This window comes from Amia ocellicauda, chromosome 5, assembly GCF_036373705.1.
Source record: "Amia ocellicauda isolate fAmiCal2 chromosome 5, fAmiCal2.hap1, whole genome shotgun sequence".
NCBI lineage: Eukaryota > Metazoa > Chordata > Actinopteri > Amiiformes > Amiidae > Amia > Amia ocellicauda.
The window spans coordinates 24,355,703-24,371,752 of NC_089854.1; the positions used below are offsets into that span (position 1 = coordinate 24,355,703).

General features: G+C 40.5%; 1 protein-coding gene across 6 annotated transcripts in view; it reads left to right on the top strand.

The window, feature by feature from the left end:
* The window catches only part of sdk2b (sidekick cell adhesion molecule 2b), a 200,540-nt gene that overhangs the window by 32,605 nt on the left and 151,885 nt on the right, over window positions 1–16,050 (top strand). The gene's annotated exons all lie outside the window — the stretch shown is intronic.

Below are 16,050 nucleotides of genomic sequence, written 5' to 3' on the forward strand. Positions count from 1 at the left end.
AGGTAGGGGGTGAAGCGATGAGACCAAATGGGAAGAGACGACACTAGGGCAGTGGGCAACAGTGTAACCATGCTGCAGTACTGGGAAGGAAGGAGGGATTTAAAACTCTTGTTGCATATTTTGGGGATTGAGTTGGCGGAAAATAAGCGTGGTTGAAAAACGAATCTAAACCAGGGGGCACAAGAGAGGCTTGATGGGGGGCTGGGTTTAAAGCCTTGCCTCGGTAGATGTGACGGCTGTTGGGGAAACAGCTGACATCTGTGAAAAAGGGGGATCACAGGGATTAGGCCGCCTTGTTAGTGTGGAGAATGGAGTCAGACGGCCCGTAATGCAGAGGCAGCCTGACCCCCTCCCCCCCACACCACTATAATCTGGAAAATAACTGTCCCTCTTGCTGACAGGGAAAAGGACTGCTTTTGAACAAAACAGCTGTCTATACCTCCATATTTATTTGATATAATTACCCCTCCCCTACCACTGGAGACTACTGTGCCACTTCCGAAGATGTCCTCGGAGATGCCACATGGCAGGAATTCACAGCGTCCATATGGATTGGGCAGATGTGATTGGGTAATGCTCATTTTAAGTACAATAACATGATTTCTGAACATCCTGGCAACATTTTTTTTTCTTCAACCATTAGTTGTAAGGATCGCATTTGTAGTTAAAACTGGCTTCATTCAAGACTCTCATTTATATTTTTATGAATCTAAAAATATACATCTCTTTCACATGCTCTGACAGAGGCAAATAACCTCTAGCTTTGCTGCCCCTGCTAAGGACAGACACTCAAATAAACCATCAAGACTGAACAAAGGCTTTGCAGTGAAGGCAGCCTGTGCACATGACAAAGGTAATCAATGATTTGCTAAATAAGAAGACCTCTATACAATTTGCTCTCGGGATCAGAATCAAATTCATTCACTGGCATCCGTACATTTTTGAATGTAAAGAGAAACATTTACTTAAAACTCAGGATACTTGACAATAGAAGCCTCTTCAGTTCTACATGTATTTATTTTTTTGATAACATAACTGCCTTTAACCATTCCTCTCATGGAATTTGTCCAGATTTTTTAAACCACTCAATCAGTACATTTACATGAAACAAATATTCGGAACAACAAGCTGAAGTGTCATCATCTGAGCAAAAGTAGCTGGTCAGTGAAACTTGCTCACCTGTTTTACCTCACATATGTATATTTTATATTTATACTCAACTTGGATATTAAGATGCTCTCTCATTATGCAAACTTCACTATTCCTGCGTGGTTATCAAGTTTAGTTTTTTTCAGGAAGCAGACAGTTAAAATTCATTTGCAACTTAACCTTTGAGATGCATCTTCCATACTTCAGTTCATGCACCCCTTCAGACATCTTCAAACCTCTTCAACCTTCAAGCACTTCTCACAACCTTCAAACATTTCTCATTTGGTCTAATAAACCAGAAGTGTCTTATGGATGCTTTACATGAAGAGTTATTGAAAAAGAACTGTCACAGGGCGTATCTTACTGAACATTGAGGACTTCTGATGGTTGTCTATAAACACAATGATTATGGTAATACATGAATCTGAGAAGTCACCAGTTGATGCTCAAACCAGGTTTTTCTGACAATTAAGACAGAATGCCACATTGCCATCAATTTACCACTGAGAGAAAATCAACCTTCTTAATTTACCTGCATAAAATGAGTCTAGGAAATGCAGGGCATACTCAGCTTTCGTTGTCTTGGCCTCGGCATCCTCTGTAGACTGAGTTCATCTGGTGAGGCTGTCTAATTTAAGGAAGCCTCATATATTTTTCATCCTGGGTCTCTTGTCTGTATTTGAAATCAATGCATATGAACCAAAGCACGACGATAACAGACCTAAACAGTCAATGCCATTTTTATTTAAAACTTACAATTTACAGCAATTTATTACTAATTAATTTACAATCAGACAGCAGTCAACGCAAGACAAGACCTTTTAAAAGACAAAAAACATATTACTTAGCCGAGTAACTTCATATGACCTTTACCATTGATACCTTCAAGGAATACACCTATAGTCTATAACCACCCTTTGATGGCGATATGTGCTTGAATGACATGGTTAACAGCCATTGTAATGTGCTCTTTAAATATCCATAAAGGTCTAGATGTGACTTGACCTGTAACTCTGTTTAGAGGGAAGATTTACTGTTGGTTGCAGCATATTCTGAGCCAGTCAAGAAACCACCAGACATGTTTACTGGAAGTGCGTAAGTGTGTGTGTGTCTGTTGGAAAGAGAAAGAGACTAAACGAAATGGAGATGCAACCCAGCGACTGCTCCCCTGGGACTAAGCTCAACAATATTCTTTCATGTGATACACATACCTCTCCTCCACTCTTCTTTAGTCCACTAAAGGAGGAACAAGCTCAACGAAAATTGAGTTTGCCTATGCATGACATACAATCGCAGTTACCTCTCAGCCAGTCAAAGCCGCCGTTTCTTGAAATGCTTCACTCCTTGTTGCGAAAATGAGCTTTATCCCCTTTAAAGTAGTCGCCCGAGGAAGCCGCGCTTGCAAATTGTTTTTCACTGGAGGAACGACTGTCCATTTGTAACCATACTAAACTGGAGGATTTTAAAGAATGTGTAGGCTACTCTACTTTTAAGTACAGATGTTTCATGGGAAATGAAGATCTCGTCTCAGATGTCACTGGAACATCTTTTTAAATACACTGTAATGTCATAGTGGTTGGACACATTCAAGGCTTTGGGAGTCATAGGCTCTTGCACAAAGTGTATTGGTGAAGCAGAAAAGTATATTTTACTCTCATCCCCGCAGCAAATAATAGCAGCATAATTCAAGAACTCAGGACATGAAAACTTTACAGTTCTGTTGTTGCATTGCCTTAATATATAGTCAAATGCATTTTTGACACAATAGAGGCGCGTCAAACACATATATAGTGGTAGCATTTTATATTGACCATTAGCGTCGCTTCGAGTGACGGAGGAGTGTTATAATGGGATTTTGGCACCTGACTTGAGACCCAAGTGAATATATGGAGGCACAACGAGTGTGAGTTTGATGTGAAAGCAACATTTCTGAGATTTGAGGACATCTGCAGTGAAGGTCAAACTGTCTTAAATGAATGCACTGAGGATGTTTCCCTATGGTCCACTCTAGCAGCTGGTTTTGGCACATGTTGGAAAGTTGTGTGGGGATGGAGGGGCTTGGCGGAGGGTGTGAAATGATATCTCCTCCTGGTGGACACTGTGGGGATTACGGGTGCTGAGCTGAGCTGAAACTTTTTAATTAAAATACGGACGAGATTAGAGTGCAGGAGATCTGGGGGGATTTCTGATGAAGACAAGTTTTAATCCCACTTAATTAAAAACACACATGCAAAATTGGAGTACACTGGGTAGGGCTTGGTGTTGAACCTAAAACATGGGATTAAGCAGACGAACGGGAGCTTTGGGAAGGAACAGGCTAATGTAAGGATAGCTGGTCAATTCCTCACCCCAAAGGCAATACATGACACACTCAGTGATGCCAGCTAGAGCCCCAGCCTTTATCCAGCTATTATCAGATTCATTTAAAGATTGTGTTAAAGATTAATTTGATTAGATTTTTTGTTGTTGTTGTTGTTGTTGTTGTTGTTTGCATTGATTTCGTTTATTAATGAAAAGCAGTCATTTGTTCCAACCTTGGGAGAGGCTGGCATTGGGTTTGATTATCACATTTTCACACTAGATTAAGCATTTTCTGACCCTGGTGGGGCATGTATCCAAACTGAGGAGTGACTGGGTGATCTAAAAAAGTTGTAAAATAAAAGGATTGTCAGGGAAAACTAATCATGCACTAGACATAATTAATAAGTTTGCTAAGAACTTAGCCATGTTTGTGCTTACATTTTTACTGGATATGGTATTACTGGATATCCAATTTTAGACCCAGATTGCATAAATAGTAAGCCAGCGTGGCCAATGAATGTCTAAGCAGATAGTAGACACGGATTTTCGAAGACACGGAAAAGTAATAAACAAGCAAAATAACAGAGTAAGGTAGCTGACAGATACAACAGGCCCTAGGACAAATCTCAGCCTCTGCACACTAATGTGTCGTATGTTCACAAATCAAACTCGCACTTCAGGCCTGCGTGTATCTGCTGGCTGGCTTTCATACTCCTGGGATGAAATGGCAAATGACAGGCCTCCCGAGACCGCCAGGCCTGCCATACTAGGCCCTGATCTTTTCCTCAGCACCTCCATGATCAGGCAACAGACCAGGCAAGCACAGAAAAAGGCCCTCTACAGTTTCTGCTCCTTGTCTAAAGTGGCCTGCCGTTACGTTGTGATTAAGACAAGCCCTCAAACAAACGGTGAGAGATTAGCGGCGGGCAGTTGGCGAGGTCAGCTGTCTCTGTTCTGTCTCCGTGGTGACCCACATTCCTGGGGTTTTCCTTGAGCTCCTGTCCTTGAGATCCCTGGCCTCTCAGCCTCTCGGAGGAAGGAGATTTATTTTTTGTATTTTTTTTAATGAGGAGGGCGAATTAGTCTGTATTCGTCCAATCGGCAGGATTTGATGGCTGACTGATATTTGGATTTCCAAATAAATGATAGGCACCATATCTTTGGCTCAATCATAAGGAAGAGGACCACCTAGCTAACAATGACACTGTAAACACTTATTCTTCAATACCGCTTCTTATATTTAAATTTAAGTATGGACTAAGAAATAAATAGTCTGCTAAGAAATAAATAAAATGGACTATTCCTAGTGTGATATTAGAGTATTCAACATCATATTTTCAGATTTGTTATGAATAAAGAAAAATAACTAGTTGGTATAACCAGCCTTTCCCTGTTATGAGAAAATTACACATGAAACATTCAGCTGTTAGTTCTGTATTGATCCAAGAGGCACATTATGCCGCTTTATTGAATAACCCCAATGAATGGGCAACCACAAGACAAGACTTTTTCATACGCCCACATCACTGTGTAAAGAGGTGGACTACATAGTCTCTAAGCCATGGAAAACTCCAAGGAGGGTGGTTTTTAAAAGCTTCAAATATAAACCTCCTTCAATCAGTATAGTAGGTCCCATTGTGGTGTAGCATTTTACATCATTGATAGCTCCAAGTTATTAATAATCTCCTGATTGAGCAACAATCAGAGGAAATTTCGCCTTTTTTAATACGGCGAAAGAGTGAAAAATGAAACTTTCTCTTAGTGAATAATTCACACAAGTCTCCTGTATGGTGTTTTAATCACCGAATGATGTGGGTATTTTGTCAAAATCAATAACAGAATTATAAATAATAATATATACAAGAGCGGTTTATGTTCTGTACCTCCAGAGCCTATTGAATTTTCACACTTCGCCGACGTCCAATTGTTTTTAACTCATTTCAGCAAATTTTTCATGGTTCCACTCCATTTGAACTGTAACTTATTACAAATTCAACTGATTAACATTTCTTTTTACAGGGTTATTGTGTTTAATGGCAATAACACCATAATGAATTTACAATTATGGTTTCAGTTGTTCTTAAAATACCTTCTTTTGCATGTTATAAAGAGTAATATAAGGATAAAGTTTTAAAGGACTGTTCTTCAGATCAGAACATCTAATTGTAGATAATGACATAAAGTACTATGGATGTTTAGCATTACCACAAACCTTTTTGTTTCATGCAAGTGACTAAATGCTTTAGACCATCTCTATATCTGTGTATTCCCTGAATAAATACATCTTTTTTAAAACCCACTACATTTAGTCATTGTAGACTGCATATTTTGGCTGAGAATTGATCAGAAGTTGAGTTTAACCTTGTTAGACCAGGAATGCAACAGAAACTGACTGGTTTGAAAATTGATGTTGCTAACTGGAAGTCTGAAAATAATTTCAGTTAATGTCCAGGTGGCACGTGCCAGTATCAAGCATGCATCTCTAGTTCATATAATTCGTATTACCTTGAGATCTAGAAAGACTGTGGTATAGCGAGTGCCTCATAGATAAAATATTATACAGTGCTGCCAAGTCTTTTAATATCATCCCATAAAAAACATTGGAATGATTGTTTACCTTTTCTTGGCCCATGAGTGAAACGTTTCTGGTCCAAAAGTTAAATTGATATACACTATCATCTTGCGTTCTTAAACAAACAGTTAATCTGCTTTACTGGGGCGGTTTTTCAGCAATCAAGTCCTGGGCTCCCCATGTTTATCCTTCTACTGTGAAAATAATGAACTACTTATCAAGATGCAATACAATCAGATTGTGCCATATGGTGCCAGTGTACTGGCATTGTACCCGGCATTGAGAGAAGTGAGGAAAAACAACAACTTTGAAGTCAAGTTTAAAAAAACGCCAGCGCTATAACAGCTGCTTCTGTAAATGAATCCATTTATCACTTTAAACTGATTTAAGGTACTGAATGAAAACGCTGATTCTGTGTATTTAGCGATTAACTTTAAAAAGCTCAACCCAGACTATGGTGATTCACTTATTTTATTTTATTGTATTTAAATATTTGCCCTGTGTGATTAACCAGCTAACTCTGAATAACATTATGTTGATGTGTGTCTTTGCAGTCACACGAATTCTCTTCATATAGTTGTGTCAAATCATTGCCCGAGATTTAAGTCAAACAGATTTCAGTCAATACATCGGCTTCATTTCGTAGGCTCTCGTGTTCGTAATGTTTAATATCTGGAGCTCGGCTGTGTCATTGTTTTGGTTCCCAGGGGATTTTAAAAGAAATAGCCCAAAATCAGGCCCTGGAGCAGTCAAAATGTTTTGCCACCAGACTCCTGCCATTATCGAGGCTTGGCATGTTGATTTATAATGTGAATCTGAGGGGATTTTTCTTTTCTTTTTTTTTTGGCCACAACAAACATAATTCTGTGTTTAGTCCACGTCTGTGAGGATGGCCAAGGAGCCATGTCTGAGCAGTGCTGGGGTGCAGTTCCTCGACGACGACAGGCCAGGGGGTGAGGAGGACAGTGCATCTGTGGGTGAGAGAGAGAGAGAGAGAGAGAGAGAGAGATGGAGGCCAACTGTGAGAGTAAAATGTAGGTTAATTAAGCCTCGTGAGGCTGCGGTGCCTCTCCAGTCTCTCTCTTTCTCTCTCTCTCTGCCTCTCTCTCCCTCTCTCTCTCTCTCTCTCTCTCTCTCTCAGGGCCTTGTCAGAGAGACACCCAGCTGTTTGTTTACAAGAAAAAAGACACACGGCTTCATTTCTCACTCCGGCACTGACAGCAGTGAGGCCCTCCATTCGGCACAGCGCACCTCACCAGCCAGGCAGGGAGGCTTTCAGGCCCACAGATAAGGATGCTAATGGTTTAAAGAAATTAAGTGTATTGACTATTAAAACATACATGTTTCGAAAGGTCAAACAGATTCAAATGTATTTAAGAGAATTACTACACATAGATTCAAAACGAGTGGCTCTGTAGTATTTCAATATTGATACAGAAAGGGTGGGGAAAAGTGACTATATTCTAGTAGTGGGGTAACATTGGTGTCAGTAGTAGGATATTTAAGTGTAGTTCTAGATAAACGTGTGACAAATCTACAGCTTCACCAACTTAGTCCTAGATGCTCTCTTCTGATTTTCATACCATATGAAAGATCAGGTAATTATTTGAAATAATAATTTGCAGATCTTATGTTTAGCAAAAGTTTAACATTAACTTGAAACAATGAGCTGAAACCAATAATAAAAATTGTATGACAATTAAACCACTTAAGGATTCAATTGAGTAACTAAGTTGCAACAAAGAACTGAAGGTCCCGAAGTCCTGAGGTCCCGAGGAGCAGGTCTGGTTACCTCTGAACTCCTGTATTGGGCTGGGAGTGTAATCAATGGTTGCCACAGTATAACATCGCACGTTAGGTAGAGTGTCTTCCGCACACATATGCAGCTGATAGGCTAATCATATCCATTATGGCAAATTAGCTCGTCTCCAATTACGAGAGCCCATAGGCTAATCAGACTCATTACAGAGAACAGGCACACCTTCAGTTATTCTCTCCAATTAAGTCAGCCATGGCGATGTTATAAAACAGAATTGCTTAATGCGTTTGGCAGATAAAAGGGCTTATTAATTCAATTTAAATTAACGATTTCAATTTTCAAAGGATTTAAAACGGCTTTCATATAGATCTGAGTGGAATAACTTCAATTTTGGAGGCAGTGTACTGAACATATAAAGGCAGTATCCAAAGAATCTGAAAAAGTGAAAACTAACTAATGTTACATTGAAAAGAACAAATTAAACCCTGCGATGCCATTGTGAATGTAGAAGTTAAATAAACGCATTAGATGCCATTCAGTGAGCAGTTTGTCACCAGGAGTTTGTTGGCCTTTAGTTTTGCGTTCCGAGAGACGCACACCTCCCCCCTCGCCGCCGATGAGGAGTGACAGACGTATTTGCTGAAATCTGTTGACGGAAAGAAAATCGCCGCCCCAGGAGAGCCCTGGCGGAGACAGAAGAGACTGCGAGCGGATTGAGTGGCTTCGTCATGGGACGACCCACCCCACCCCCCCATGCATGTGCACACCCCCCAACCACCCCCCCAGAGAGCCGAAGCAGATGTTCAGTCAGAGCTAGAGAGTGAAGGAGAGGGAAGACGAAGTGCGATTTGAAGATCGGCAGGGTAAAAGAGAGGGAAATGTGAAAGATCAAAGGCCGAGACAGAGAAAAGGATGGAAAGGAAGACGTGCATGAAAAGAAGTTCAAGCTCTCGAAGACCCCATTCAGACAGGGTTTCCACCTTATGCAGGGGTCCTATGGCACTTCACTATACTGCTCCAGCTCCACAAACTACTGAACACAAGTCAGAGGAGTCTCGTGACCATGACGGTGCACCAACACGCCACACTGACAGCTCGGCCCAGTGTGTACCTTCCACCGGGACAGGATAAGGCCTTTATCTCCACATTACAATACAGCTTTATGTCCCACCCAAATACCCTCAGTGTGTGAATGAAATTGTACCGATTCCAAAAGGGATAAGGAAGAAAACAACCTGTAATTCACAGCCAATGGATGTAGAGCAATCGAGCCTTCATTTATGAGCCGAGATCTCACTGTGGTGTCTGTGAGATTGGTATTCCACAGTCATAGATTATTGGGATCTAAATCTGCCTTTATCTGCAGGACTTTGCAGCGCTCCGTATTTGTTTTTACTACGCTATCAGGGCTAAAGTGAATTGCTTGCAGCTCCTATCTTTCATTACTTATACTGTCTAGAGGCAAACTAATGGTTCCCCATGCCCTTGTCATGCAAGTCTATGTGCATATACTGTGTATATTTATTTAATTTTGTAACCGGAGGTGGTTATAGAACACATACACTTCTTAAAGTGACAGTCGTTACTCACACACTTTAAACACATTCCCCTTTTGCCATGTCTAAATGACTCAAATGAAATGAATGTACAGTTAGTATAATTTGTGTGAGGCTAGGTAGTTAAAGGAATCTTTAAACTATTTTTTTGTATTTACTTAAAGACTACAAGATATATATAAGAAAATATCCCATTGCTTTTAGGACAAATGTGACAAAATGTGAGAATTTGGGACTGAAAACTATAACATGGGAGGTTTTGGTATTACGTTTTAAGAGAAATATGTGGGGGGGGGGGAAATAAACTGATAGTCACAATGACTAGACCTTGCTCTTGGCGACGGCTCTGTCTGTCTGGCCAGGGAGGCCATGGGCCGTTGACCATGCTGAGACGAGAGCCCAGACACTGCAGTGTGCGCTGGACTCAGGGACTGAGGAGCAGCTTCTAAGACTCACATCAGCAACTTCTTCCCTGGTGACAGCTGGCCGCACTGTAATGTCTGTGTTTCCAGAGAGCGAGTGAGTAATTTCTCCTGATGTTTCGACAGGAGAAAAAAAGCAAAAAACACTTTTCTGACTCTCACTTTAGTCACCCCTGAAAACGTGTTTGTTTTTTCCCAAGTATTGCATGGCTGTTTACCAAAAAGCCAGACGTTTCCTAGCTGTTTTTTTTTTTTTTTCTGTTTTTCTTGCACCATTTGTTCATGTCACTTGATACCTTTGGAAAGTTTAGACAGAACTCAAGCTAAACCTGAGCTGTTTTTCAAATGACTCCAGCCATTTGGATTGGAACAGCGAACAGATTTTGAAGGAGGCGCCAGGGCAAATGTTTGCATTTTGACAGGAGTGGATTTTTTTTTTTTTTTTTTGCTACAACAAAGAAGAAAGACTACTAGTGGGTTAAAGTAGATGTCATACCAACATACCGAATGTTGAAACTGACTATAATTTGGTATTTAGTGCCTTAGTACTCTATTTTAAGATTCACTTTGAATGGTAATGTGACAGCTGGAGTTGTTATTGAAAGCAGAGCATCTTGTTAGTTGAGGAACCAGGTTAATTGTTTTCCCTCTATGCCATGTGTGTTCAATTTGGACGTTTTAACTTTTAAACCAGTGATAGAGCTGACACATTAACACTTGTCTCGTGTTACAGTTTTAATGTATGCATTGACAATTGCTCTGCATCATCGGCAGTTGCAGCCACAGTCTCTGCCTGCGTTCTTTTGTTCTGTCTGACTATCACAAATGAACTGGGCTGAATTTAGGTTGTTGTACAGGTCGGCTGATAATTAATGGTTTCTGTTCTTTGAAACCGATATGATTGCCTAAGCAGCATGCGTACACCAAATGAGAACTGTGAGAACTCTTTATTAAAATCATGCATCTGTCTTTAATGTTTACAGACATGCAGGAATGCTTCCATCAATATGTTTGTTTTATTGCGTGCAAACATCCTCTTTCCACAAGCAGGTTAATAATTGTGTAAAAACAAAATTCCTTGCAGCATTCCCATATAATTTTCTGATGTATTACTTTTATTTGCCCTGGGAGTCTTTGCATAATAACTATATGTATCAGTGTCTTCACTTCACTTTTGGCAATAGTAAACTTTATTTAAATTTTTCGTGTACTTTTTTTTTTTTTTCGGATTGCAGACATTTATTAATTGATGTGTTTTAAGGAAAACTAGGCACCTATTAATAACTTCATGTAAATTACTAGGCCACATGCAAGCCAGATATATTTATCATCCTGACGTTTTCCTAATTAAACAGGTTTAATTAAAACATTTTAAGACACAACAGTGAGGACAACAAATTACATTTTTTACAATCCCTTCTCGCTTGCCACATCACAAAACACAAAGTAGCACAGTCATTTTAACATGGGCCAATTCAAGGAAAATGATTTAAAAAAAAAGTATTCCCAGCTGGGAGAATCTAGAAAGAAGTGAAACGCAAAAATCTATCAGATGTTGTTGATTTTAGTGTCTTTACAGGCTTTCATTAAATGTTTGAAACTTGTGAAAGACAAATCAAAGGGAACTCCTTATGAAACAAAAGTAATTATCACAAAGAGTGGTGAATTAAGTCCTTCTAACAATCAAAATAGTCATGTTTATTGGTATTCAATATTGTGATGTTAAAAGCACATTTATATAAACAAAAATGTAATTTAAACAGTTTAATGAGTTGCTAGAATAATATCATAGTAATGCATTGAACCTGTGTAGCTCGGCTGTTTCTTACAGGGTTCAAAGGAGTCACAGCCACAGAATGACTTGGTGGCTTACTGCAGACATCCACAACTCTTTGCGCATATTGCCGATTCTGCTGGCACTTCATCAGGCTCCAATGTGGCTGCCATGGTTCTAGTGACTGTGTTGAAATTGTAGTAGAAATTGTCCGTCAGGGTGTTTAAAACCTTGCTGACATTTAACCCTTTCCATATAGAACGTGTTTTCTAGTCAAAGCGATTAACAGCTATGTATGTATTCTTTGCTAATTATATATCCAAGAATTTAGTTTTAGTTTATGTAGGTATTCTAGCATACACCAATAGAATTGCTCTTACTGTTAAGTATCCATTCTGCCATTGTTTCTCCCCCCCAAGATCCTTGGAAATGTCATTCTTTCTTCTATGTTTCTAAGGAAGTTGCCTCGTTCTTAACCTTCTCACTTTTCGAAGGGTTCTTACCCTGTCAGCACATGAACAGCCACGGAGCCACTGTCGATTTTTCCGTGTCGATTTTGTAATTGTTTACCACTTCTGAATCTCTAGCGAGTGCACACACACACGCACACACTCACACAAAAAAGGAAAAGAAAGCATTTAGTGTTCTTAGGACACAGCCACTTGGTTTTCTCAGACTCGGCGCGGGCAAAACTAATAATAACAACACGGAGCTGGGAGTAATTAGGCACAAACTGTCTTAATTATCAGCCTCCGAGAAAAACACTGGAATTTTAATCAGGGTAGAGCCCAGCATGTTGAGAGAACTCCAGATTTTTACATGTATTTATTTAATTTTTTGGCAGGGGGCTCACACGGTTATGCTTCGGAGGCAGCGAGGAGCAAGGGGTGGTTGGTTGTGGGGGGACTGATAAGAGAAAAGAATTGGGGTTGAGTGGAGAACGTCAGGAATGGATGTTGTCAAGGAGCAAAAAGCAGCATCTGGGTATGTGTTTCCACCTGAGCGATAAACTTTAAACGCACACACAGCAATGTTATTTGTTTTTCCTTCTCCTAATGATAGCAAATATTAACATCTGCATATGTTACATGCACTCCCGGTGATTGAAGATTCTTGGCACAAAAGTGGAATCTTCTTGGCAAGAGATGAAGAAGAAATAAAACCTTCCGGAATTTGAGAGAGGGGTTGGATTACGGCAGAGGTATGGATTAAGAGAGAAGAGGAATAAGGGCAGGGGGCTTTAGGGAAGGCAGAGAGATATGAGGGTCTGTGATTGTTGCAAGGGTACTGAGCCTGTGAAACAGATGTGCTTTAAAGTCGTCGAGACAGAGGAATGCGGCAAGGCCATATTGGGTGACCTGTGCGGGAATCTGACACCGCCTACGAGGTTATCTGCTGTGATCCTCTTCACGGTGGAGCCATGGGGCTTTCACTATAATCCACCATGAAGACAGACCCAGGGATCAACACTTTGGTTTCAGGGTACCTCCTACTGGTCCACAAGTATCATTGCATTCAGCCAGACAGCCTTTGTGGTTCCCCTTGGAAATTATTCTTTTCACATTGTGACACACACCTCCACGACAAACAGAAACAACTTTCAGACTCCCAATCCACCCCCTCAAATAGTGACCTTGAAATAAAGGGCAACACCTTTTTCAGTTCACAGTCACCGTCGGCGAGGTAGGAACAAAACTCCATGCCGCACTCCCAGTCTTGTCCAAACCCACATTTTTTATCTCCACCCGTTTTCAAATTAAAGCCAATATTATTTTGCCAGTCGTCATATTTTCTTAATTAAGCCCTTCAGCTGTGCAGCGGGGGATAGCGTGTGGGGTCTGGCTGTGCAAGTGATTGGAGACTGAAGTGCTCCGTCTTCGGTTCTGTGATGCATATATTCAGCTGGTGTTGGGTGACATTAGCATAAAGGACGTTAATAAAGGGCAGAACTTGTTCCTAGTAATTCAATCTATATGTAAAACACTGCTGCAAACAATGCAGGCCACTTAAAGCAGACAGGAGACACTTTACACCTGTGTACCTATAATTAAAACTACCACCGCCTCCCTTGGCCAAGCGGTACCGTGTAAATCTTTCACCTCCACACAGGGGGCACACTGTGTAATGTGGATAAAACTGGCAACAACAGTTTTTTGAATTGAATTGAGTCTTTTTCTAATCCTTCAATCTCGCCTCCTATTTTGGCCTGCCAGTCGTCAGTCTTCTAATATTAAAGCAAGTAAAGGCTAGAATGGACTGCCGTAACCCCCATTATTGGCATTTTTATAAAGCGCAGGCCATGTTTTTTACCGCTGGAAATGAACTAATAGATTACCAGTGAAATGACTAGCAGGGGGTCAGGAAGAAAGAAAATGCAGCTAGATTCATAGGAAAAGATCAAAGAATATATATATATCTATAGGTATATCTGTCTATCAATCAAAATGTACTGTGCAAGTGTATTTATATATTTATGGATGCTAACAGAATACAATTTGAAGGCGCTCTATACCCTAAATGTGTGGGTGATCAGCGCTTGATCATAAAACAAACAAATGAAAACACAATTTTGCTTGGTAACAAATGTTTCATCATTCACAGCAAATCAGTCCCCAGGGAAAACTGGCGAGCTTTGAAAAGCAAAAAAAGGAGGAAAAAAACAGTGCAAGGTAGAGAGAAAAAAAACAACTTGCGGGTTACAAAACAGCAGCAGCACTCGAAAAGGCACAGAGTCTGCATTACAAACTGCCTTCTTACCGTACATATACAACCGTTTACCATGAGTGAGAGAGTGCAAATACATAAAGAGAGCCGCGAGGGCACGACTGGGAGAAAGACGGATGTCCGAGATCGTATTTATTGTCGTATTCTGCAGATTTGGTGATGGAGTGTAAGAAGTTAAGGTTTGCAGCTGGTTAATAACCCGCAAACAGCCTTCTGTCCATTAGGGAACCTTAGGAGTCACTATTGAGCAGCTCTCTCAAAATGTATTCTGTTTGCATCCATCAAAGCAAACGGCAAGGCAACTGGAAAAAACTGTGATACGGCAAAAATACAGAGAAATAGGATGACTTTCCAGTGGTCTGAGCTAATTTTCCTGAGGTCTGTTTGGAAATTAAGAAACAAACCAATGGGTGTGTGTGTGTGTGTTGATAAATTATGCATGTTGGTGTACATAATTTAGAGTTACACGCCACACAGATTAATACAGGCCTCTCTTGTCTGTATGTTTTGTTTGGCAGAATTCTCAATAATTGTTTAATATATCAAATAGACGGCTGTTATTTGAATAACAGTATTGCGCTCTGTGAAGATTGGTTGCGACCCACAGGACGCGGAGCAGAAGGCCCAGGCCCTGCCAGGGTGCCGCCTCGCCGACCCATAAATCTTCATTTTCATATTCACTGACGCGCTTCTCGGAAGACTTTGCTGCCTGACCCGAACTAATGAAGTGCCTTCGGACAGTTTAACGTTGCGTGCGGCATAAACGGGCCCTGTTTTGTGAGCCACCGCTGTTTTATATCAGACAACCTGTGGAGTGGTGCATCTTTGTGTGTGTGTGTGTGTGTGTGTGGTGCTGAATAAAGCAAATGAAACGTTTGCCTTTGAAATACCTGATTCATCTCTGCTTCCTAACAAATAGCCCACATGCCAAGGTATCGTTTAGAAAGCAGACATTTCGTTTTGGCCGTACAATACCAGCTCGCTCTCAGCTCTCGATGTAAATCCTGATCCGCACCATCAATTCCCTTTGTAATTGTAAAAAATGCCTCCATTAGGTAACCTCAGTCAGGTTTATATCATACCATGGAGTGATTTTATTACTCTTTTATCCCTCAGCTCTTTTCAAAACAATTGCTGTTCAAATACCAAAAAAAAGAAAAGAAGAAAAGCAACACAACAGTAGCTCCGTTCCCTCTATATAAAGCAATTTCATCCCTTTGGTTCTGGGGGCAGCTTTACTCTGTGCCACTGCCAATAATTGTGTTGGTGCATTATTGCTACAGGTAACGCTGTATGGTACATTTCATTTTATTAAGTGTGACTTGAGTTTCCAAACTGTGAATTTATTATGATATGCTTTGTTAGATTTTATTTTTTCCCCTCTCCCTACCTTGAGATTCTTGTAATGAGAACTATTCAAAATATGATGAATGATGATATGATGATATATTGCTCTTCGTTTGGCTGCTTGTACAGTTTGACCAATCTGCTGGATGTGCAGGGAGGAAGCACGGGTAAAAACCCTGCCTCGCTCTTAATTAGTTAATTGATTAACACATCAGCCCTCATCTTGACTCGTCAGTAGTTTGTTCTCATTTAACCTCTGTCAATGTTAACAACTGTTGACACGGTTGACAGGTGTTCACTGCATTCTGTTCCTGTTGTTCAGGCGTTCCCTGTGATCAATGTGATCAACACCAAACTCAGCGGCATGCATCGTTCCCAACTCGCTACAGGGGCACACGTTTATAATTTCACATCTGGATGTGTTTCGCAAACAGCTTAGCCCCGTT